Here is a 26,220-nt window from a genome sequence, read left to right on the forward strand (position 1 = left end):
CAGAGGCTGCCCAGCAGGGAGGCCATGGGGCACAGAGCCCCAAGGCTGCTGTGGGCACCACGGCACAGGGGCTGTTCCCAGCTGCAATGCTCCTGGCCTGGGCTGGGCCTGCACAGGGGCTGGGCCACCATGGCTGGGCCAGCACAGGGCCACAAAGGAGCCACGAAGCCGCTGCTGGGGCTGACAGCAAGGTCAGGCACACACAAGCAATTGCTGAGCATGGCCTGCGCTGGCCAGGCCTGACTGTGCCAAAGGCAGAGCTCAGCTGCCCTTGGGGGCTGCAGGAACAGTCCAGAGCCCAAAGAGCCTCCATGGCTGTGCTGGAGACCAAGGCTGCAGGAGGGAAATGCAGGGCTGGTGCAGGATGGGGAGGGCATTGATTCCAGCACACACCTCAGGTCTCTGATGATCCGGGCAGCATGCTGGGCCCTGTTTCAGACTGGAGCAGAGCAGATGTTGATGGGACAGGAGCCCTGTGGGGCTGTCAGGGACCTGCAGCTTGCAAGGTGCTCTGCTCTCCCTCAGGTGCTCTTGGAGAGATCCAATCCCAGCTGGGCACCTCAGGGCACAAGTGGCACTTCCTGTTCATGGGCACACAATGGATGTCTGCCTGGAAAGTGGCACAGGTGTCACTACCAGTGAGTTTCATAGTATACAAGCAAATTACAAGCAAATCGTTATTATCTGGGACATTTGAGTACTTTTAAGATATGGCAAAGTTTTCCTGCCAGGAACAGGAATTTCCTGGATCTACTGGATTCTTCTACTGATGGCAGGAGAAGAAACACTGATCTTCCCTTCTACCTTTTTCCACCAACATTCAGTCTAATATTTCATGGCCCTCTTCCTTCAGCTGTTTCCAGCTCTCCCGTTTAAATGGCCACGTCTAAGAACATGTGTTCATTTAGAGCAGCTTGATCTATGTCCTTCCTGTTGCTCCCAGATTTCCTCCTGCTCCTTTTCTCTGGTCATTCCAATGTGTCTTCCTTTACTGGCTTCATGCTTTGAGCTTCAGGGAGTTGCCCAATCTTTCAGGAATTTAAATAACTCCTTACTCAGCATCTTAGTTGTATTTTTATCTTTTCTCTAATTTCTTCTTAAGTTTTTGCCTAAAATCCTTTCTGTATGGCCATCCCTGTGGGTGGTGGACATGTCAGATTTTGCTGGGATATCACAAGGAGCTGAGGGAAGTGCTGTTATATTTATCAATTTTTATTATTTTCACATATTTTATGTGTGCAATAAAGAGTAACATTTCTGTGCCTCTGAGTCTAACCAGTTCCTGATTCCTCAAAGGACACAAACCTGATGAGTTGTGGTTCCCACTCCAGGTTGCATTTGTACCTCCCTCCATAGCCAGAGCAGAGCTCCCTTGTCCCAGAAAGTCCCTGGCAATGCAGGGATGAAGGAAACAGGACAGGCTGTGGGGAGCAGGGGCAGGGCAGATCTAGGGAGAAGAATGACTTTTGCATTTGATGGAGCTGTGCCTTCCCTTGGCTTTGTTGGCTGACAAGAAATCAACATTCCTCTGTGTCTCAGGCAGCTCCTTCTCCAAGGAAAGCAGGTGGGAGTTGGAGCCAAGGAGCTGAAAGCTGCAGGTGCAGCCTGAGCTGGAGGGAGCTCAGATTTGCACAAGGCTGCTCTGAGTGCCAGGGTGGGGGTAGGGACAGAGTGACATGGTTTGAGGAAGTAGGTTTTCTGGGATATGTTGTGGTCCACCAATGAGTGCTCAGATTTTATTATTGGCACCTAGTGTGGCCATTGGGACATCGGATCTGCCTCTGAGAACACAGTGTTAAAAGTAGGGCTCCCCCCTGGGAGGTTCTCTTTGAATTTCCGGCTAGGGAAGCAGGTCAGACCTCCCCTGCCCAGCTGTCCTGCTGGGCGGGGGAGGGGCAAAGCCACACCTCCCAGGAGAGGTAGGCCTGGCCCCCCTGAGGGTGGAAGGGTGGAAGAAAGAAGTACCGGGAGTCACCGGGCAGCCCGTCCGTCCCCCCACCCCCCCCTCCTCCTTGGAGACAGAGTGCAGCCTGTGCTTGTGACTGTGTGTCAAGGTTTGACACTGGCACAAGGCCAAATGCCCCCATGAAAATACACTTTCTCTGATGTCTTCTGTGAGATGTGACCAGGAATAAGCAAAGTAGGCTCCAGCTTAAGGAAAAAGGAAAAAAACTTTATTAACTAAACTACAAAAACTAAACTACAAAGGAAAAAGGAAAAAAAAACACAAGGAAAATGAAAACTACACAGAAACACTTCCCCCTCCTCCTCCTACCAGATCCCCAATACATTTACATTTCCCAAAATCATCCACACTCTGTCTGGCACCACCCTTTAGAAAATCAAATCTTCAGCTCATGAAGAGTAGACGGAGTCCTTCCTTGTACCACGGACTTCTTGTCACAATTAGGATCGCCCGGAGTCTTGCTATCTCGTGACATCTCCTTTCCATGCCAAGGTGCTCTCACCACCAGGCATGGGATGGGGCAGAGGCCAGCTTTCAGGGTGGACCTTTTTAAGGATGCCTCATCTTGTTCCAAGCAGAGCACAGTCTCATCTCTGGGACCTTTGTCCCCCCCATTTCTTCTATACCCCCTGGGGCCGAGGGGTCTCAACACCAAACTCTCTTGACTCCGAGCCTCCGCTTCCCCCTGCAATGCAGCCTCTGTATCACCAGGAAACAGTCCATGGATATACAACAAAAGAGTCCAGCAAAATTGCCACTCCATCTTCCTCCATTCCTTCAACATCTCTCTTTCTCTTTGCCAGAGCCCCTTACTGGCCTGTTTCTTCCTTCATCTTCCACTCTTATCCCTTTTCTAGGAAAGGTAGTGTTCCGTGAAGTTCTCACTATCCACAAGGGTTAAAGGCTCTCCCAAGCCGCTGGGCTGCTCGCTGCCCCCCCTCCCTTCTCCTCCCAGACGTGCTGCCAGCACATGATATCAAGTTTCAAGGTAACAGTTCAAGCACAGGCTGCATTCTCTCTGTCTCCAAAAAGGCGGGGTGGGGGGGGGGGGGGGGGGGAGAAATAAACAGGTCACTCAATGCTCCCTCCACTCTTCCACCGAGTCCGGCCTACCGTAGGTGGACCACGTGGCCCTCCCCTCCCCCAGCCCAGCCAGCAACTGGGCCGGGGGAGAGAGACCCAACTTCTTCCCGTCGGAAATCCCAAGAGGGCTCTAAAGGAAAGAGCCCTGCTTTTAACTCCTTGGTTTTGTAGTCTCAAGAGGCGGATCCAATACCCCACTGGTCAAACCAGGTGCTTATCTTAAAATCCGAACACCCATTGGTAACCACAGCAAAAACAACATATCCCAGATGTCCCATTTCCGGTCAAACCACGACACTGTGTTACCTTGAAACTTGACACACATGTGCCAGCAGCAGGCAGCGCGGCTGAGAAGAAGAAGAGGGGGTGCACCGAGAAAGAGTCCAGCCGCTTGTAGGAGCTTTTAAACCTTTGTGGACAATGAAAACTTTACAGAACATTAACCCTTCCTAGAAAAGAGATAAGAGTAGAGGATGAAGAAGGAAATGGGCAAGTGATGAAGGTCTGGGCCAGAGAGAGAGATGTTGGTGGAATGGAGAAGATGGAGTGGCATTTTTTGCTGTACTCTTTTTTGTATAGCCATGGACTGTTTCCTCGTGATACAGAGACTGGATTCCAGGGGGAGGCCAGGCCTGAGAACAAGGAGGGTTCCGTATGGGTACCCCTTAGCCCCAGGGGCTGCAAAAAATGTGGGGGGGGGCAGGTGTCCTGAAGTTGAAACTGCCTTTTTTGGAATGAGACAAGGCATCCTTAAAAGAGGAACCCTAGAAGCAGCCCTGGTCCATGCACAGTGGTGAGAGCACTGGGCATAGAAGGAACATGTCACGATGGCAAATGATCTCCAGGCGGTGCTACATGTGACAGAAAGCCCATGGTGCAAGAAGGACTCCTTCTCCTTAATGAACTGAAGATTGATTGTTTGAAGGGTGGTGCCAGACCGAGAGTTGATTTGCGGAATGTATTGTATTGGAGAGTTGGGGAGGAGGAGATGTATTTGTGAAGTTTTCAATTTCCTTGTGTGGTTTTTTTTTTCCCTCTTGTAGTTTCGTTATTTTCTTGTAGTTTAGTTATCTTCTTGTAGTTTAGTTAATAAAGTTTTCTTTATTTCCAAATGAGAGCCTGCTTTACTTATTCCTGGTCACATCTCACAGCAGAAACCAGGGAGAGGGTACTTTCCTGGAGGCATGGGCATTGTGCCAGTGTCAAACCATGACACCCATGGATTATTACAGTGGATAGGTTTAAATCTTTTATCTCAGAAAGTTCTCCCATGGATCTAGTATACTGATTAAAAGCCTGGGACCAAAGCCATTCAGCGTCGCTTTGGATAGAGGTACTCTCTAGTTCTAAAACTTCAGTTATAATTACATAAAAAACAATTCTGTAAATGAAAGTATGAACTACCCGCAACTGCAATACACTCATTTTGCCCGAGTAAGTTTTAGTCTCAGTTCAATGTATCCTGGTGTCACTCTCCAAGGGGCTTCTGGGCCTTCTTCACTCGAGAATGATGGATCCAGGCATTCTGTTCCTTGATCTTGATTGCAGTGAAGGTGGTGAGAAGTACTTGCAGTGGTCCCTCCCACTGTGGTTCCAAAGTCTTTTCTGCAAAAGGCTTAACATATACATAATCCCCAGGCTGTATGTTATGTACTGGTCTATCTAGCTCCCTGTTCCAAGTTACAGCCACATGTTTCTCAATTTCTCTGAGCTGTTTGCTTAAAGCCACCATGTAGGTGGCCAGTGTTACCTCCCCAATGTGGGTGGACATTCCCTTTTGTATTCCATATGGCCTTTCATAAAGCATTTCAAAAAGAACTCAGCTTTATTAACTTCCTGCCCCAGTCTTATAATCTGATGCTTAATCAAATGATTAATTTTCTCTACCTGACTGCTTGATTGGGGCGGTATGGAGTGTCAAGTTGCCAGGCTATGCCCAGGTGGCCACTAATCTGTTCCACTATTTTGGAAATGAAATGTGATCCTCTATCCAAGGATACTGTGGCTGGAACTCTGAAGCCTGGTATTATTTCTTGTAATAATACCCTGGTCACCTCTCGAGCTTTGGCAGTTCTTGTATGGAATGCTTCTGGCCACTTTGAAAATGTATCTATCAATACCAGTAAATACTGATACCCTCCTTTCCTTGGGAGTTCTGAAAAGTCAATTTGCCACTGCTGTCTAGGCCCATGGTCTCTCCCAGTCTGACTGAGTTTCGGCCCAGGGTTATTTTTGGGGTTAGTCTGGAGGCAAGGATCACATTGTCAGCTTACCTGAGTGATAGTGGCATATAAATTCCTGACAACGATTCTTTCAATCAGATGTGTGTTCTAGAAAGCCTGTGGAAATTACTACTTCAAAGTCAGCACTTCATTTCAATGCACTCTGTATCACTGGCAGCCTTGGTCATTTTGGAAAAGGAGCCACACTTTATAAAAGCTTTTAAGTAGTTAGGCTCTAGTGTGTTTTTTAGTGCTCCTCCTTCGCTAGTAACCACGAAAATGAGAAGGGATTACTAGCTCTCTTTCAATGGTAGCCCACCCCTGTCCCTTTTGATTAGTATTATTGTATTCTGGCTTACCTTCAAGGAAAATCTATCCATAATTACCTTAACCTTTTGCTGCTTTCTTTGCCTCTCCATCTGCCAGCTCATTTCTTTCCTCCAATTCTGAGCTTACTCTCTGGTGTGCCTTAATATGCCTTTTCAGGCAGCTGAACTGCTTCCAGCAGCCGGATTGTCTCTTCTTTCTTTGTGAGGTTAGCAGTCCCCTCTGCTTCCAGATGGCTCCATGTGCATGCCTGTCTCTGAATACATATTTCGAGTCTGTATAGATGTTTATTTTCTTTTCCTATTTCTAAGGCATGGGTCAATGCATTTATCTCGGCCTTTTGTGCAGAGGTAGCTGTTGGTAAGGGTCCAGACTCTATTATCTCTCTGCAGGTAGTCACTGTGTACTTTGCATGTTGCTTTCCACTGGCAATGTAGCTGCTCCTGTCAGTGAACCAGGGCCTTGCATCGTCCAGAGGAGTGTCTTTCAAGTCTGGGTACCTGGAGTAAGTGTCTTCAATGGTCTCCAGGCAATCGTGGTGTACTGCTTCTCCTTGATTCCACTGAGAAAAGAAACTGGGTTGACAATATTAGTCACTACTCTCTCTACATCATCTTGCTCTACTATGATGGCCTGGTATTTCAGGAACCTCTGTGGTGAGAACCAGTGGCTGCCCTTTACTGCCAGTACTGCGGACACTGTGTGGGACACAAGCACAGTCCTTTTTGTCCTAGGGCAAACTTGCGTGCCTCTTGAATATTCAGCACAACTGCTGCTACACCTCTGAGGCAACCTGGCCAGCCATTGGCTGTTGCATCTAGTTGCTTAGACAAGTAAGCAACTGCTCTTTGGTATGGACCCAAGTCCTGAGCCAGTATTCTCAGGGCAATTCCTTGGATGGAAAAATAGAAAGAATGGTTTACTTACATCTGGAAGTCTCAAAGCTGGAGCTGACATGAGGGCACTCTCTAGCTGGTAAAAGGCCCATGTGGCTCCTTTTGTCCCCTGGAGATCTCTGTTTCCATTGGCAATAAGAGCATAGAGGGATCTGACGAGCAGTCCATAATTATAAACCCACAGCCGGCACTACCCTGCCATGCCTAAGAGGGTTCGGAGCTCCTTTGTTGTCTGGGGTTTTGGGGTTTGGCATATGGCTTCCCTGCCTTAAAGTCTGCTGCTCAGCACTCACTTCTTACCCCAGGTAGATTACCTTCTGTTTCACTACCTGTGCCTTTTTCTTTGAGACTCCATATCCTTGGAGTCCTAGGAAATTCAAAAGGCTTACTGTCCAGGCCACACATGCTTCCCTCGTCTGAGTGGCTACTAGAAGATCATCCACGTACTGCAACAGTCTCCTTTCCTCTTGTGGAGCTTCCTGGGACTGGGTCTTTCCAAGCTGTTCTCCAATCGGAGTGGGGAATTTTTGAAGCCTTCAGGCACATGGACCATGTGAGTTGTGTTTGAATGCAAAAATTTTCTGCTGGCTTCGTAGATAGGGAGGCAACAGAAGGCATCTTTTAGGCCTAAAACTGTGAATCAGGTTAGCTCAGGTGTTAAACAAGTTAGTAAAGTATATGGATTTGCTACCACAGGGTATAAATTCTGTATTACCTTATTGACAGCCCTCAATCCAGTACTATCAATTATTGGTACTATCAATTATTCCCTATCTTCCTTTTGAGGGTACTACTCAATTCTCACTGGTTGTGCTCTTTCCTTAAGCTTGATTACTATGCGGGGGCATTTTTCACTCTCCCGGTACAGCAGAGGCCCATACACTCGAAAACACTTACTTACTTATTCTAATATCTCCTTACTAATGTCTTTCTTAATTTCAATGTCTGTTAATATTAAGCCTAATATCTTTATATCATTTGCCTCCAGAGTAACCTTTCTCATTTGAGAATGTTTAGCAAATTGAGTATGTACAAAAGCTTCTAAGTACACATGGTACACATATTACTTTAAAGGTTTGCAAAAGTATGCCTTCTCAGACTGGTCAGTTGTTCCCCACACTACAACATAAACATTCTCCACAGGTACTAAAGCTTTATTTAAAATTGAATTGATGGCCCTTGTGTCGACTAAAATTTTACCCTTTTCTTTCTTCTGATCTCACTGCCTCTCGCAGAGGAGTCTGTTACATCCTAGTTCTGGATGAAATTGAACTGCCCGGAGGGGGATGGGTTCGAGTGGGTATACTTCTGGGGCCTAAGTCTTCTTCCCTTTTGGGGAGGTCATCTTTATCCTTCCTCCCTTCCCTTCGGAGGAGTCTTTAACAAATCATATGTACTCATTTTGTGAACTGTAATCGCTTTGCGTTTCAGCATGATAATCTTTGTTTGACTTCATACGTTGCTATCTTATGCTGCATGCTGAACAACAAGTTTGATTTGCTTTCTCTTTGCCTTGTTTTTCTTTTCAAGGGCCAAGACCAGAGGGCGGTCTGATCTCACAGTCTCTGCCATTCTGGGTGATTTCTTAAAACAAAAAGACATATAAGCATGCAAAAAACTCTATCCCGTTCATCTTCCTATTTTAAAACAGTACTAACTGCAATGAAGTATTATAAATCTTTTTATTTTCTGAGCTGTTCTTACTGGCAACCCTCTCCCAGTGAGCCCCTCCTAAAACTGGCTAATTCAGGAACCTCTTTGCTCTGGTCAGTTCTCATTATCTCTTTCTCCTTGCCCTATCTCGCTTCCACTCAAACCTTTTTTACAGACCTTCACAGTAGTTTCTCAGTTTTCCTCCTACACACACACAGCTCCAGGTGGCATCAGATGTGATTCCCACACACAAGCTTTAAGATCTTAGGTTCTGAATCAGCTTGATCAGAAACCTTTAATTTACACTCAGGGCATGTGCCCTGACGCTCATTAGAACAGCAATACCAGCGTTTCTCACAAACTCTGCACTGCAATAATACTTAATGCAGCATGCCAGCCTCTTGATGCACCAAAGGCTCCCCAAAATTGCCCGCAAAGGCAGGCTATTCCATTTATTACAGAGAACTCTAAATCCCTACAGCAGGCTGTTCTTAGTCCAGACTTACTACAGTACCAGCTGAAGTCCCATAAACTCATTCATCTCTTCTATCTAAACTCTGTTTTCCAAAATATCAGTCTTTTCTAGTTCTCTTCTTGCACAATCTAATTAAGCACTGTGTCTACTTACACTTGTTTTTTTGCCTTGCAAAAAGGCTGTGCTTGTCACAGCTAAAACATATGCTCACAGACACAGACACACATGCACACCCCCCTCCCCCTTAATCTCAAATTCACTGGAGCCAAGGCTTGAATTGCTGTGGGGGGACGAATTCGGGGAGAATTCTTGGAATTCCTTAATTTGCTTTATCATAGTTAAGCATAAATCACCATACCATAGTTCTTCTGTTTAAAATGCTACTCTTGTTGCAAACAAAGTCTTAAAATCTCCACAAACACCACTATACAATCCGAGAATCAAATTACCACAATGCAGTGGAAGAAAATCACTACACAAAATCACTGGGAAAGGACACATCACTCAAAGTGCCCACTTTTCTCAACACAACACAGCATACCATAATTCAGCATTTACTCTCATCAGTTTTTCCTGGACACAGTCAAAATAACAGCACACAGTCTGGAGATCAAGTACAAACATCCAGGGCAAAAGAACTCTCTGAGCTCGTACTCACAGTTAAAATGTACCAAATTTACACAAATCACTACGTTTAAACACAATAAATACCATCACTGACATTCCTCCACTCGCGTCTCCACAGGGCACTTCTCTCCCTGCTCCCACAGCCTGCTGCAGCCGGCACCTCAGGCCTCACTGGCTGCTTCAAACACGGGCAGTACTCACCCCCCTCCCCCGCACTGTAGGACACTGTAGATCTACTCTCTTTTAAACACCATACACTTATACACTTGCACGATTAGAAACACAGTGCACTGACCACACAATGCATTAACCATACAGCGACACAGTGTCCGGACACCACACACACACAAACAAAACACACACGGGTTCAGCAGTCTGCTCTATCAGAACGATGAACCCTGTCTCTAATATAGCTGCTCCATCAGCTGTACCCAGACGTCTCTGAGTGATTTACTCCCTTGCTCTCCTTTCCCCCCCACAGGGGCCCCTCAGTACATACCGTATCTTCCTCCGCAGGCCAGCAGGTCCTTGTCTGTCCTCGCAGGAGGCAAGTTGAGACGAGCGGAGCCCCACCAGGAAAAAAATCCTGGGGCACCCCTTGGAGGTATGTCTATCCCCCCTGCCCCTATGGGGACAGAGAACTCCCAGCTTGGCTCGCCATAATGTTTTGCAGAGAAAAGAAGAAACCTCACAACTTTATAAAAGTTGTAAAGCTCGGTATGTTTATTTACAGTGCCAGACACATGGGGAGAAAACTCTCCTCAAAAGACATGCGAGTTTTTCCTTCAGCTTTGGCCTCACAGACTTTTCAGCTCTCCTAGACACTTCACCTAATTCAGAATGGATCTCTACTCTGTCTCATCTTGGACCCTTGCCACCTCACGTACGAGCTTGCCAAGTGAAGATTCTTCCCTGATATGCCATGTGTCAATGCCATCTCCTCCCATTTTCAATTCTTCACACTTCTACCTTCACCCTCATCACCACCTTCACTATGCTTGCACCACCACTCGGTTTGGTGGTCGCACAAGTCTTTGGGGGTCATTTTGGATGAAGACCACTCCTCTTCCTCTTTCTCCTTTAATTCACCTTTGGGTTACATATGCACACCATGCCAGTATAATGTCAGCCAAAACCAACATATTACTGCATATAAGTATCAAGGCAATAAATCCCTTATAATTGGCATTTTCCTGGGACCCAACCAGATTGTCCCTTCTTTCTGTTAATTTTTAGTAACTTTTATCTCTTGCTTCCTCCTGTCCTTGAACATCTGCTGGGATGAGGGGTGGAACCACTCCTCTCCCTTTCTTCTTTGGCATTACAACTTTTAACTGTTTTATTATTCCCAAATATTAATTACAGTATCAATATTGATTACAATTTCAGTTTTTATCAGCATCAATCATACCTATTTACCACAGAACTTTGCTGTGCTGTCCCTTTAATATTCAATCTGCTTTTTGCGGCTCCCTTGCTGAGGATTTTTCCAGTGCTCTCAAGGCCTCTTTGGTAGCAGGGTGAAGGAGCCCTGGCCCAGGCTCTGGTCCTGGGGTACACGGGGATGCTGCCAGGGGGTCCCTGTCCCCCTGTGCCACCCCCAGGGCCCTGGCCCCCCGTCCCCGTGTCAGGCTCTGGGGTCGATCTCATGGAACATCCTGTGGGGGAGGCTGCGGCACCAGGGGCAGGGGGACCCAGGGGCACAGGGGACTTCTTCGCTTTGCACAAGAAGGGTTGGACTGCTCTGAGGGGAGCTGAGAGGGGGACGAGGGCAGTGACCTCCCCAGGGACCTCACACTGCCCCTGTGATGTCACACTGCCCCTGTGATGTCACACAGCCCCTTGTGACGTCACACAGCCTCCTGTGATGTCACACTGCCCATGTGATTTCAAACAGCCCATGTGATGTCACACAATCATCTCTGTGATGTCACACAATCATCTCTGTTATGTCACACTGCCCCTGTGATGTCACACTACTCCAGTGATGTCACACATCTCCAGTGACGTCACACTGCCTCTGTGATGTCACACTGCCCCTGTGATGTCACAGAGCCAACTCTATGTCACCCTGTGATGCCATACAGCAGTGCTGCAATGTCACAGAAGACTGATATCACAAAGTTGCTCTGTGATGTCACAATCTGTTCTGTGATGTCGCACCCTGCTCTATGATGTTCCACTGTGATGTTCCACAGCCACCAGGTGATGTCACAACCCACTCTCTGATGCCACAAAGCCACCCTGTATGATGGCAGACTCTGCTCTATGTCCTCAAACCCTACTCTGGCCTCACAGCCACCTCTGTGATGTTAAAACCCACCCAGTGATGTCACAAAACCCTCAGGAACTCAGTTCTATTGAAACACTGAAGTTTCTTGTACTTTGAAGAGATCCCTGTCAGGGACACAAATGAGAAAGTGTCCCCAGGTTCCAGCTAGAGCAGAACGCTGCAGGTAGTGATGCCAGCTGGGGACAAACAAGGCAAAGGTGTCTCTGGTGCTGAGCAAACCTGGATGTGTTTGAGGAATGCCAATGGCCAACGCCTGAGCCCCAGCCCCTGGCCAGGCAGATCCTGTCCCTCCCTCCTTGCTCAGTGCACTTCCCGGGATGGGCACTGGCATGTGGGGATGTGCAATGGCAAGGGCAGGAGCATGGGGTAGCCCCTGCCAGGCTGCTGAGCAGGGACAAGGAGGCAATGAGGCCCCAGGCCTGTCCCCTCGTGGCCCCAGGCCCAGCAGCCATGGCCAAAGTGCTGGCCAAGTTGGCTGTGGCAGGGCTGTCTTGCAGCTGCTGCCCATCCCTGTGCCCTGTGCAGCCCAGGCTGTCCCACGGTGTCCCTGCCCTCCGCCTTTGTCCCTGCAGTCTGTCAGCATCCCCCGGCTGCCCCACCTGGCTGGGCCCTTCCTTTACTGGCAGCTCTGCCTCCTGTCTGCATCTGCCTGCCCACACAAAGCCTTGGGCATATTGTCAAAATGATTCATTAATTTTTACTGTGCCTGTGAGCTTGTAGCACGGGAGCAAGGCATTCAGGGGCTGCTTTCCCAGCAAGAATGGTTGGAAGAGAAGAAGAAGACATCTGGCTCAAGAATGCAGTGATAGAAAAAGCAAGGACTGAATCTGAGAACTTGGGGTGGGTTTTATGGAAATGGGTAAATTTTAATACACACATAGTGACTGCATACAAGCGCTAACACTTGTACAATCACGTCCATGTAAGGAGTTATCACCTGCTGAATCTCAGGCGTGAATAAATGATGCTATCTCAAACAGCAAATTAGTGTTAAGAACTCTTACTCTGATATTTTGGACATTTGGTGACAGCAGAAGCTGACAGAACCAAGGATCTAGCTGTGACACTTGGAACCTCATGGAACAAAGGGTCCATTGTGATGCAGTGGAACCTCATGGAACCACAATCCATTGTATTAGAACAAGGCCTCGTGGAACCCAGGAGACCATTGCTGACAGTATGGAAGTTCATGGAGCCATGGGGTCATTTTGAGAGTTTGGGGGTGCATGGAACCAATGGTCCATTGTGACACTGCAGAACCTTTGGAATCAAGGTGGTCATATTATGCTATAGAACCTCATGGAACAAAAGATCCATGGTGACCCTGGGGAACTCAGACCATTGTTGACCGTGTGGAAGCTCATGGAACAAAGGGTCCATTGTGGTCTGTAGGGTTTCACAGAACCAAGGAGACTATTTTGACACTGTGGAGCCTCATGGAACCCCTTGCCACTGTGACACAGTGGGGCCAAATGGAGCCAAGGGGCCATTGAGACACCGAGGAACCTCATGGAACCAAAGTCTATTGTGATGCAGTGGAACCTCATGGAACCAAAGGTCCATTGTTACACTGTGGACCCTGTGGAGCCAATGGGACCATGGTGACACCGTGGTGCTCCATGGAACCAAGGGGCCATTCTGATTCTGCTCTGCCTACTAGAACCAAGGGGCCACTACAGCACTGCAGGGCCTCATTGAACTAAGGCAGCCTTGTGACACTGTGGGCTCCTTTGGAACCAAGGATCCATTGGGATATTCCAGGGCCTCATGGAACCACAGAGACCATTATGAACCTTTGGAACCCATTGTAACCAAGTGGCCATTGTAACATGGCAGGGCCTCATGGAACCAAGGGGACCACAGTGACACTGTCGGGCTCCATGGAACAAAGGGGCCATTCTGACACCATGGAACTAAGAAGGCCATTGCTGTGCTATGGGACATCATGGAACCAAGGACACAATTGCTGTCATATGGGGCATCATGGAACCAAGAAAGCTATTGCCGTGTTACAAGGTATCATGGAACCAAGGAGACCATTGCTGTGCTACACAGAAGCATTGAACCAAGGAGGACATTGCTATTCTACAGGGCATCATGGAATCAAGGAGGCCATTGTGACACATGGAGCCTCATGGATCCAAAGGACCATTGTGGCACTGCAAGATCAATAGTGACACTGTGGGGCTCCAAGTGAACAAGGAGCATTCTTAATGTGCAGAACCAAGGAGGCCATTATGATACTCTGGGGCATCATGGAGTGGAGGGTCCTCTGTGACACAGAACAGCCTCATGAAACCATGGAGGCCATTTTTACACTTTGAGGCCTTGTGAAGCCAAACGGCCATCGTGGCACTTTGTGTCCCCATGGAACCAAGGAGTCCATTGTGACACTATAGGCTCTGTTGGGCCAAAGAGCAATTGTGGCACTATATGGCGCCATTGAACCATGGAGAAAATTGTGACACTACAGAGCTCCATGGAGCTAAGGATTCATGGGACAATGTGGGACATGTGGACCCAAAGGTTCATTGTGACATTGCAGGTCCTCATGGAATACTGGAGACCACAGTGACACTTCAAGGCCTCATTGAATCAAGGGGCTCTGTAGAACCAAGGAGACAATTTGACACTGCAATATACACTACTGATAATAATGCAGAGACAATTATTGTGTCCTGCTTTCTTTTCCTATTTATAGATTGACATCATCAATGTCCAAATGATATTGACCCCCAGCAACTTCTAATGCAGTCAGAAAAGAAATGAAAGTGAAGACCCTTAATGAATGACAATCATGAATACTTTGTCCCCACCCTCTCCCCACCATTTCCCTCATCCAACCCCTGGCACTCCTATGGATCAGGAATGGTTTGGTCAGCAGGACCTGGGCAGTGATTCTTCCCCTGTGCTCAGCACTGGTTTGGCAGCACCTCGAGTGCTCTGCCCAGTTCTGGGCCCCCATATTAGGAAGGACATGGAGGGGCTGGAACATGTCTAGAGAAGGGTAACAAGGCTGTAGAGGGGTCTGAAACACAAGTCCTGTGAGGAATGGCTGAGGGAGATGGGGGGTTGTTTATCGTGGAGAAGAGAAGGCTCAGGGGAGACAAAGCAGTGCCAGGGCAGGGTTGGACTTGGTGACGTCCCACACCTTTCCAAAATTGCTGATACCAGGATTATCTGAACCACCCTTGGAGCAGTTGCACAATGAGCCCTGGGCCTCCTCTTCAGAAGCTCCAGCAGCCCAGGTCCCTCAGCTTCTCCTGCCAGCCCCAAAGCCCATCCTGTCAGTCCTGCAGAGCCTCTGCAGCTCCGCCTCATTGCCCAAAACAGGGAGCCCCAGAGCCAGACACAGCAGCCCAGATGTGCCCCCTGGCCTGGGGTGCCTCTGGCAAGGGAGCAGCACCAGGCACTGCAAGAGCCTGCAGAAAATTCCTGCAGGACTTGTAGGATGATCCTGCTCCCCAAGGAACGTTCCCATGGTGCCCAGTCAGGAACTGCAATGGGGAGTGGGGCCAGAGAGGGAAGGGCAACCACGGATGGGCTGTTTGCAGGGGTGGGCAGTAGGAAGAAATTTATAGCAGGAAGGAGTGAAGAAAGCAAAGGTGATGTAAAGGAAATGCTCAAGGCAGTTTGGCGATGGCTGGCAGGCAGCCCTGGCTCTGAGCAACAGAATCTGCAGTGGCACAGGAAACTCCCAGCTGATGGGAACAAACTTTCTGGCTGACTACAGAGGCCAGGACAAAGCTGAGTGCTTTCCCTGATGTCCCCCAGCCATTGCTGACCCAGGGTCTGATGGCATTTGTGCTCCCTCAGGTTCATTGCCCCATAGCAACAGCATGGGGGTGCTCCCCCTGCTCTGTGCAATGCAAACATGGGCTGCTGAGCCAGTGCTGCCGTGTCTGTGCCTGAAAGGATGGGACACCTGTGTGAGCTGGGGGAGAGGTCAGGGCTGCAGAGGGAGGATGTTGCTGGCTGCTGCATGAGGATGGTCTGGGACGCTGCCCTGGGCTGTCCAGCGCACTGGGGATGGATCAGCCCCTGCTCTGCTGCTCCTTCTCATCTCCCACAGGGCCCTTCAGAGCCCCAGCCATGCTGTTTGCCCCCATCCTGGCCATGGCCATCCTGGGGCTGCTCACGGGGCTTTTCTGTGCTGAGCATTGACCTCTCCGTGTTCTTGAGAGAGCCTGAGCAAGGAGCCTGGAGCCCCCAGGCCCTGGCCTGAGACGTCAGTGCTGCCTCAGCAGTGCCCATGGCCTGTAACTGCTTCAGCCCTGGCACTGCCACCCCCAGTGCTGTGCCCGGCCCCGAGAGCACTCAGGCCCTGCAGCAACACCAGGGCCACCAGGGCAGTGGGGCAGGGCCACGGCAGCAGCACTGGCAACACCAAGTGTTGCTGCTGCTGGGCACAGCTGCTGGGCCAGCCCTGATCTGCCCCTAGCTCTGCACACAGACATTGCTGCTGCAGCTCCAGAGAAGGCAACATAAGGGCAATTCTGCAGAAAACTTGGCTGGGAGATCCTTTAGTCCCTTTAAGGCCACCGTGAGCACAACTCCTCACTGACACAGTCTGTGGCCACAGGGAAGGTGGAGAGAAACAAAATGAGAAATGGCATAAACAATGACATTTATTTGTGGACTATATGGAAAAAATAAAACAAAGAAAAATTACCTCAGAAATGAAAACAAGAAATATCAAAGATGACTTTTATTACAAGTGATTTGCAGACAATGGCCAGCAGTTTAATGCTCCTGAAAGCATCCAGTCATCAGTCTCCACACTGCAGCCTTGAGTTCCTGGTTCCTCAGGCTGTAGATGAGGGGGTTCAGGGCTGGAGGCACCACTGAGTACAGAACTGACATGGCCATATCCAGGGATGGGGACGACATTGAGGGGGGCTTCAAGTAGGCAAACACTGCCGTGCTGAGGTACAGAGAGACCACAGCAAGGTGAGGGAGGCAGGTGGAAAAGGCTTTGTACCTTCTCTGCTCAGAGGGGATCCTCAGCACAGCCCTGAAGATCTGCACATAGGAGAAAACAATGAACACAAAACAACCAAATGCTAAACACACACTAACAGCAATGAGACCAACTTCCTTGACATAGGACATGGAGCAGGAGAGCTTGAGGATCTGTGGGATTTCACAGAAAAACTGTCCAAGGGCATTGCCTCGGCACAGGGGCAGGGAAAATGTATTGGTTGTTTGCAGCAAAGCATTGAGAAAGCCACTGGCCCAGGCAGCTGCTGCCATGGTGGCACAAGCTCTGCTGCCCAGGAGGGTCCCATAGTGCAGGGGTTTGCAGATAGACACGTAGCGGTCGTAGCACATGATCGTCAGGAGATAAAATTCTGTTATAGCATAGAAAACAAAAAAAAAGAGCTGTGCAGCACATCCTGTGTAGGAGATGTTCCTGGTGTCCCAGAGGGAATTGTGCATGGCTTTGGGGACAGTGGTGCAGATGGATCCCAGGTCAGTGAGGGCCAGGTTGAGCAGGAAGAAGAACATGGGTGTGTGCAGGTGGTGGCCGCAGGCTACGGTGCTGATGATGAGTCCATTGCCCAGGAGGGCAGCCAGGGAGATGCCCAGCAAGAGGCAGAAGTGCAGGAGCTGCAGCTGCCGGGTGTCTGCCAATGCCAGCAGGAGGAAGTGCCTGATGGAGCTGCTGTTGGACATTTGCTGGAGCTGCACATGCATGAAAGGACAGTGAAGATTTAGAGGAGACAGCTGTAACCAAAATCAAAGCCATTTCCCATACATCCTTCTCTGTCACAGACAGACATGGCTTTTAGTATTTAGGAGTTCTGAGGTTTTCTTTATAAGTTCCCTCATGTCTCTGCTGGTAGTTTTGAATATCAACCCCTCAGCATTTCTGCTGCACTCAGGGAGAACAGAGTGATTTCCCTGGGGCAAGATGATGAGTGGAGACTGAGGGAAGATGGCCTGTCATTGTGACTTGTTCAAAGATTCTTTGGGATTAAGTTTTCTCAGGTGGAGGGTGATCACCTTCCCATGCTTCCCCTCTCAGATACTGCCGAGAGCAGATGGATCCACCACAGCCCAGCTCGACATTTGTAGCGAAGGACTCACTATCCTCAGGTAACCAACCCAACAGCATTTTCAGTGTCACAACACCACTGCCTTTCCCCATCAATGTTATAAGTCAGAGATGCTCTGGGACACAGTTGCATCCTGGATTGAAGCTCCGAGCTTGGACTGAAAACTCAGGGAGACTTCCAAGTTTCCTTATGATGACATTGGATTGAGGGAGATGCAGCTCCTTCCCTGGCTGCACTGACAGCATTTCCCAGAGCCGAGCACTGGGGACAGTGTCACCTTGAGCCAGCTGTGTCCCCTGCCAGAGCCCCCAGTGCTGGGCAGCTGCTCCCAGCACTTGTGCTCTGCAGAGGGAACTGGGCCCAGGGCTGCAGAGTTGCCCCATGGCTCTGCTGCAGCTCTGCCTGCACAGGAGGGGCTGCACGCCTTGGATCCCCAGCCCTGAGGGCAGAGGCTTGGCTGGGAGCACAGAAGGGAGGGGGCTTGTTCAGAGGGAGGGACTTCATTGGAAGGGATCCTGTGGACATCTCTAAACTCTCCCTACCACAGCAATTCTGGGTTTTGTTTTCTCTCCTTGCCTGATCTTCTCTCTGCTTTCTGGAGATTTTCCTCCTGCAGGTGTTTCCCTGTACCTGATTTCTCCCTGCAAGTACTCACAGACCGCAAATCTCTGTGCACTCTCTTTGGTCTGACAGAACTCTTCCTGTTTGCAGGGCACTGGCTGGGGGCTGGTTCTGTTTGCGGCTTGGAGAAAGGATAGCTCAGGCTGAGCCTGATGAGTGCAGAAAACGTGATGCTGCTGCTGTTCATGGGAAGAGTGGCTGAAAGTACATTAGGGATCCCCTGGGAACAAATTGGTCACTAGAAGTAACAGTTTGGATGTCTCAAGCATTGACAAAAAAATAATTGATAATTTATACTACCTTAAAAATTAAACCCTCCCTTCCTGCCATTCTCTAATAGTAGAAAACTAAATACAAAGTCTTAGGAAATATCCTATTTTCTATCAAAATCCTTGCCTTGTAAATACTCCATGACTGATCCGAACCCCTCAGCATGTCAGAGCTTCATGAGCATTTCACCTCCCCTGCACCAGAAATACTCAGAATTGTACTCACAGAGTCTGCAGGCATTGAGATCTTCCAGCTTTAGGAGATGGCTCCAGGAGCTGCAGCTGCATTGTCTTGCAGCCAGAGGTTCCTGTGCCAAGGGCTGGCAGTGATTCTGCCCCAGGCACTTCTCAGCACCTTCCCAGCCCTGAATGATTGAAGCTCTCTGTGCCTCTGTGCTGTGCCCAGGGTGGTTGCAGGCAGTGTCCCAGCCTTGCTGGGCTGGCAGAAGAGCTTCTCATCAAGAGAAATGTGCTTTTGAAGCTCTTCTTGGTTACCAGGAGCTGCCTCTGTGCCAGAAGCCCAGCCCAGCTCAGCAGCACAGACACAGCACAAAGACTTTAATGAGCCTCTGAGGCTTTGTGGCCCTGAACATCAGTCCCTGAGAGGGAGCTGAAGAAACTTCTCCAGAACTCCAAGTCAGAATACAACTCCAAACTTTCATGGACTTTTAATGGGTCCCACTAAGGGACACAACTGTGAAAGTGTCCCCAGGCCCCAGGCAGAGCAGAGAACTGCAGGCAGTGATGACAGCTGGGGACAAAGAGAAGCCAAGTCTTGGTGCTCTGGGGCGCAGCAGCAGGATCTGTGCCACCAAGGGCTGGGAAGAGAAACCTTTTCCTGAGGCACTGTCAGCCCCTTGTCCTGCCCTCAGCATCCCCCCTAGCCCACATCTCAGTGGCCTCAAGGATCTGCAGGAAGGAGTCCCTGGGGAGCCTTGCTCACCAATGGCCCTGGGGGGGGGCTCCTTAATGCTCCCAGGAACTGGAGGTTTTCCAAAGTCTTTGGGTTTGACTTTTGCCTTGGAGTCTCTGTGAGAAGTGTGTGCAATCATGGCCTCCAATTTTCTGCTGTAATTAGTCCCTGGAGAGGCTTTGTCAGTAACAACACTCAGTGGGCTCATTAATACTTCAAGGTACTTCAGTTACTTTAAGGTACTTGGTGTTTCCCTTTTGATACAGACTCTGAGAGATTTGTGCAATCATGGCCCCAATTATCTGCTTTAATGAGTCCCTTGAAGCTTTGTATTGACACTCAGTGGGGCTCATTAATACTTTGATATACTCAAGGTTTTTTAAGTACTTTGGGTTTTCCCTTCCACACTGAGTCTCTGAGAGGTTTTTGTGCCATCCTGGCCTCCAATTCTCTCCTCCAAGGAGTCCATGAGAAACCTGTGCTGGGGATGGACCTCAGTGGGACCCATTCATGCCTCGAGACACTTTGGGGTTTTCTTCTGACTTTGACTTTTGGAAAGTTTTGTGCAGTCTCCTCTCAGACCCTGAGGTTCAAGGGCTCAGCTTCAAATGCTCTATGGGGCTCATTAGGATCAAGAATTCCTGACAAATCCTGGCTGTGCCTTGATTTCCCTCTGTTCTAGTGCAGTTGATTAGGAAGGTTTCCTTCTGCAGGTATGGAGAAATATTTCAAAGAGCTTCTCGGAAATAGGTGTTCCTTTTTTGAGCAGTGTTTTTTATTACTTTTTGTTATTACATAAGATGTCATTAATAGAGAAGTTGGCCATATTTTTTAAAAGGCTTCAGAGTTCACAAGTGGGGCTAGTTGCTGCCAGGGTGGAGTTCTAACCGTTTGTTATTGTAGTCACCTGTCATTTTTGTTAACTACCTGTTCTTAATGGTTAAGAATTCCCCCTTTTGTCGAATGGCACCCTGCTGCTTCCTGGAGGATGGCACCTGGATGGTGAAAAGGAGGGGACATCGGGGTTGGCATTCAAATGATATTGGGGCTACCATGGAAATGAAGAAACCCCTCACCAAACGTTACAAAAACCCCTAAAAACAATGAGCCAACACAGAACTGAGGTATTGAAGTGATGTCTAGACGTGAGGAACAGAATCCACCATCGGCTAAGACCCTTTATACCCCTCACCCTGACCTAAAAAGATGTCGGCTGAACAGAGGACCTCGAATGTCTAACCTAAAAACTGGGAATCTCCTGATGCTCTTGAGAGGACGGAAGCCCCAGCTCTGCCTGCAGACCAGCAGACAAAGCTGCACTTTTTCTTCCTCCTCCGTGTCACTCCTGGAAGCAGCGGCGGCATGAGACCAGTTGGTTCTTCCCATGCAAGCTGATTTTTAATAAAGGCATTAAAAGGAGAAAGATCTCCTGCCCTATGTATTTCAGCTTGGCACTCGTCTGGGATAGCCATGCCTGAAGAGGACACCAGGACTGGGATGGCCGCCCACAATGGACCTCCAGCACAGCTGGCTATCAGGACCAGAGAAGATCGGCTTAGAACTAGTGATGCAGAGGAGCACTTGACTGGTGAGAGTGTCCAGTGGCAGGAGTAGGGGGCAAGCGAGTGTGTGTGAGTGAGACGGGGGCCAGCAGCTCGGACCCTCGGCCTGAGTATGGACCCCTTAGTACTGGGGTTCCTAACCCCTGCGAGGGGGCCAGCTGGGAAAGGGGGGAAGCGAGTGGAATCAGCGTGAGTGAGTCGCCTCCTAAGCAGTAGAGGGCCCCCCACCGGGCATGTGGAGGAAATAGTAGTATGAGTGGCACACACCCTGAAAGTCCTGACAGGGGGAAGTCAGGCAAATCACAAGTCCCGAGAAGGATTCAGGCAAGCCCACAAGTCCTGCAGGCAAATTAAGTCCTTACAAAGGAGATCAGGCACAAGTCTCGGCGGGGGAAGCCAGGATCTCAAGTTTTTTAAGTCCTGATACTTAAGTCCTAGCATTAGGGAAATTAGGCAAACTAGAAATCAGGCAGTACTTTTCTTTTAAAGTCCTGAAGAAAGGGGTCAGGCAAATCTGAAGTTCAGTGGAGAAAGCAGAGACTCCTCAAATAAGATTTTTCTTGAGTCACCTTTTAGTACATTCTTTTCGAGTAGAGGCACCTTTGTGATTTTTTTCTGTTGAGGCCGAAAAAATGGGAGGATGTAGTAGTAAGAAGAGAGGCAAAAGACTGAGGAATATGCCCCCCTCATAGTCCCTTAGGTCAACTGCTAGAGAGATGAGATTCTATAGAGGCCGTGGAGGGATTAGATAAGGTTAAGATGATTCATTACTATGTAAAAGTCTGGCCAGAGTTAGATGTGCAAGGAGGATGGCCGTGGTGTAGGACAAAAGACCAGTGGATGTGTCAACAATTGAGTCACTATCTGACAGCTCGAGGAGATACTGATCCCGAGCAATTATTATAAGTGGCTTGTTGGCTAAAGAGTGCTATTGGGGATGAAGGTGTGTGAATTTGTAAGGTGCAGAGGAAGAAAGAGGGGAATGAAAGAGGGGATGCTGGAGTTGGAGAGAGTAGTAAAAGTTGGGACCTCCTGGACTAGTGGCCTCCTGATTCCCCCTCCACCTTATCATCCTCTTCCTCGGGCACCTCAAATGGCAGATCTGGCTTTTCCCCCGGCTGCCATCCCATTACTGTCTGCTCTAATTCCTTCTTCTACCTCTTTGGCTTCCTCTGTGGTAGACCCTGTATCTCCCCTGGTGGCCACTCCCTCACCACCCCCTATGGCTCCTCCAGTTGTTTCTGCACCACCACAAGTGCCTACTCCACCTGTTTCACTCTCTACCCCTTCTCCAGCTCCACTTAACATGCACTCAGGCTCTTCTCCCCCTCCTGTTTGAAAAGAAATGAAATTTAGCAAAATGTTTAATTATAGTGAGTTGTGTGTGAACTGGTTTGTTAAAAAGTAGTTTTGTAGCCGTTGAAAGTGTGTTGGGTTTTGTGCGTAATCTAGCAGGTAGTCTTAGGGATTTAATAAATAATTAAACTAGTGCAGGAAAGTAAGAATGCTAACCTGTCTGGAGGCAGCATACAATGCTCTTAGAATAAGATAAGCAGAGGATTAATGATCTTGTTTGTGAACCAAGGAATGTATCACAAGGGGTCTGTGACTAGGCAAGGGGAACGGGGAACTGTTTCTTGGAGACTTTGTTGTGAATCGCATGTATAAGAGGGAAGCACCCATACGTGAATTTGGGGGCTCGGGTTTTAGGGACGTGAGTCCCCCAGCTCCCCGGGCCCTTAATAAAGCACCCACAAAACTTATCTGAGTTTTGTGTCATTTATCAATCAGGCAACAGTTTTCTGGCGACCGCAGCAGGACTCCGAAGGTTGCTGAGGCGGTTCGCGTCCCGATCCACTCCAAGCCGGCACCGAGCACTTCTAGGGGAGACATCGGTCGTACCCGACCCCCCGCGCCTGTCGGACAACTGCCGAAGGTGCTTTATATTGGAAAAAGCTGATAATTTGATTTGGATTTGGTGGTTGGTAAAAAAAGCCTAGGCTCCGGCCATAAGATGTCTAAGGACGCAGGACCGGAACTCGCCTCCTGTTTTTTTTTTAGGGAAGGATGGCGAGAAGGTATATTGGTTTAAGGTATATTGGTTTATTGGGATTAATAGTGGAATTAAAGGTTGTAATATGATGTCTTTTAAAACTTTTAAAACCTTAGTGCAAGCCAATGGTAAAATACCTGGAAATACACCATTAGGTTGTATATTGAAATGGTGGAAAAGTGAGGGGTATTATCAAGAATTGGATAAAAGTAAAATGATAGATTATTGTAATCACTGGTGGCCTGAATATGAGATTGGGGAAGCGGGATGGCCGGTGAATGGTACACTGGAATTGGGGATAATGGAATCTTTGATGCAATTTTTAAGGAGGAATGAGAAATGGGATGAAATACCATATTTGGATTTGTTTTTCGTTTTATATCGGAAAGAGGAATGGCAAAAGGAATGTGGTATTTTGGTTTTAGAAGTGAATGATGAGAGGGAGTGTGTGGGATGTAAAGAAAGAAAGGAGCATAATTTGTATCCTTCAGTCGAGGAAGATTTGTCTTATTGTATAGCACTTCCGAGGGTTCCGGTTGCTCCTAATGTGCCCCCTGCTCCCCCTGCGGATATAGCTATAAAAACAGGATCTAGTGAGAGTGATAGTGATGGTGGTGATGGTGAAAAGAATGAGTGTGTTAAAAGAACTCCGTTAGCAGGGCGGACTCGCAAGGGAAGGAAGGGGCAGAAGGGGCCACAGTTAATTGCGCCGTTAAGGGAAGCTGTGGGACCACAGGGAGAAAGGATACTTATAAAGGTGCCTTTCTCCCCCGGGGATTTGGTAATATGGAAGCAATCAGCGGGGAGTTATCGGGAGGATCCTGAAAGGGTGGCAAGGGTGGTTAAAATGGTAATAAAGACTCAGAATCCGAACTGGAATGATTTACAGGTATTATTAGATACTATAATGGATTCCACGGAAAAGGAAGTGGTTATTAGAGCCACTAGAGAAAAGGCTCGTGAGGAAATTCAGTTGAGACAACTAAATGAGACAGTTGATTAATTGGTACCAAGTGAGGAACCTAAGTGGGACCCAAACTCTATGGGAGGAATAAGGGCTGTAAAACGATATCAGGAATTGTTGGTGGAAGGAATTAGGACAGGAATACCTAAGACTATGAACTGGTCTAAGTTGTATTCGGTCAAGCAGGACAAGAATGAGTCTCCGTCTGCCTTTTTAGAACGATTAAAAGACATGGCTCGGAAATTTACTAATTTAGATGTAGAGGATCAATCAGGAAAACTTCAATTGGCATTGTTGTTTATGGGGCAATCACAAGAGGATATTAGGAAAAAGTTACAAAAGCTGGAAGGAGAGGATACTAGGAGTTTGGATAAAATGCTGGAGGTAGCGTGGAAGGTATACAACAACAGGGAAAAAGAAACTGCAAAAAGACAACAAGCTAGTATTCTGGCTGTAATGCAACAGACAGGGGCAGGAGGAAGACCCATTAGGGGTTGAGGTCGGGGAGGAGCTAATCACGGACAAAGGTGGTTGGCAAGAGGTCGGGGAGGATTTGGGTTTGCACCTAACATGGGGAGGTTGGATCCAAACCAGTGTGCGTTTTGCCGACAATTGGGACACTGGAAAAATGAATGCCCGGTTAGAGGAGGTATGGGCATGGGAAACATAGGATTAAGGACAGGTCCAATGGGGAACGCTCCTGTGGGAGGATTTACGGGAGGATCAGCAGAGGCCGCTCAAGCACTAGTTTTGGGAAACTATCAGAATCAATGCTGACTAGAAAAGGATTTAAGGGTAGTTTTAGAAATAGATGGAAAGGATCAAGAATTTATGGTAGACACTGGAGCTACGTATTCTGTATTCAATAGACTATTGGGACCTTTGAGTGACACAATGGTACAGGTGGTGGGGTCAACAGGGAAGCTAGAGGAACAACCAATTTTACAACCTTTAAATCTTAGGTTTGGGGGAAAGGAATTAGATCACCAATTTTTGTATATGCCGAACTGCCCCACGCCCCTCTTGGCAGAGACCTGTTGTCCCGACTTAATGTGAAAATAATATTTGAAGGGGGAAGGGTGAAATTGGGAATACCTGAGGAACAAATAGCAGGCATTTTTGTGATCAAGGAAGTGGATGCCTCTCCTATTCCAGAAGAAATTGAGCAGGCTGTAGTACCCTGGGTATGGGAGTCAGGGGTCCCCGGAAAATCTAAAGCTGAGCAGCCAGTAAAGGTGGAACTAAAGGAAGGGGCCCGACCAGTGAGGATAAAGCAATACCCCTTGAAGCTTGAGGCAAGGAGGGGAGGAGCCCCGTTAATTAAACAATTTTTGGTTCAAGGAATATTACAGGAATGTGAATCGGAGTATAATACTCCCATTTTTCCAGTAAAGAAACCTAATGGTAAGTACCATTTGGTACAGGACTTAAGGGCTATTAATGAAATAGTGAAAGACATACATCCAGTTGTTGCTAATCCTTATACCTTGTTAACATCTGTATTGGAGGAGTTTAAATGGTTCTCAGTGATTGACCTTAAAGATGCCTTCTTCTGCATCCCACTGGCAGTAGAGAGTAGGAAATATTTTGCCTTTGAGTGGGAGAGTCCTGATTTTGGGAGAAAGAAGCAGCTTACGTGGACGAGACTCCCACAGGGATTTAAATGCTCCCCTACTATTTTTGGAAACCAACTGGCCAAGGAGCTGGAGGAATGGAAGATAACCCAGGTAACAATATCCCCATCCTTGTATGTAGTCCTGCAGTACGTGGACGACATTTTTCTGGCTACTAAGGAAAGGGAAATGTGTGTGGAATTAACAATTAAATTACTCAACATGCTTGGCCAAGCAGGGTATCGGGTTGGAAAGGAAAAAAGCTTAATTGGTCAAAAATAGCGTTATTTACCTCGGTTGTGAGATCACACAAGGGCAGAGACGTTTGGGAGTAAACCGAATAGAGGCAATATGTGCTATTCCTTTGCCTCATAACCATCAGGAACTGAGATCTTTTCTAGGAATGGTGGGATGGTGTCGACTGTGGATCATGAATTTCGGTCTCCTAGCCAAGCCACTGTATGAGGCCTTGAAGCAGTATCGGTTGGAGTGGACGACACAGCAAAAGAAGGCCTTCCAGGAATTGAAGCAGGCACTAAAGGAGGCCCCAGCCCTAGGACTCCCTGACGTGACCAAGGAATTCCAGTTGTACATGAATGAGAGGCAAAAACTGGCATTGGGGGT

Source organism: Melospiza melodia, unplaced genomic scaffold, assembly GCF_035770615.1.
Source record: "Melospiza melodia melodia isolate bMelMel2 unplaced genomic scaffold, bMelMel2.pri scaffold_114, whole genome shotgun sequence".
In the NCBI taxonomy this organism is placed as follows: Eukaryota; Metazoa; Chordata; class Aves; order Passeriformes; family Passerellidae; genus Melospiza; species Melospiza melodia.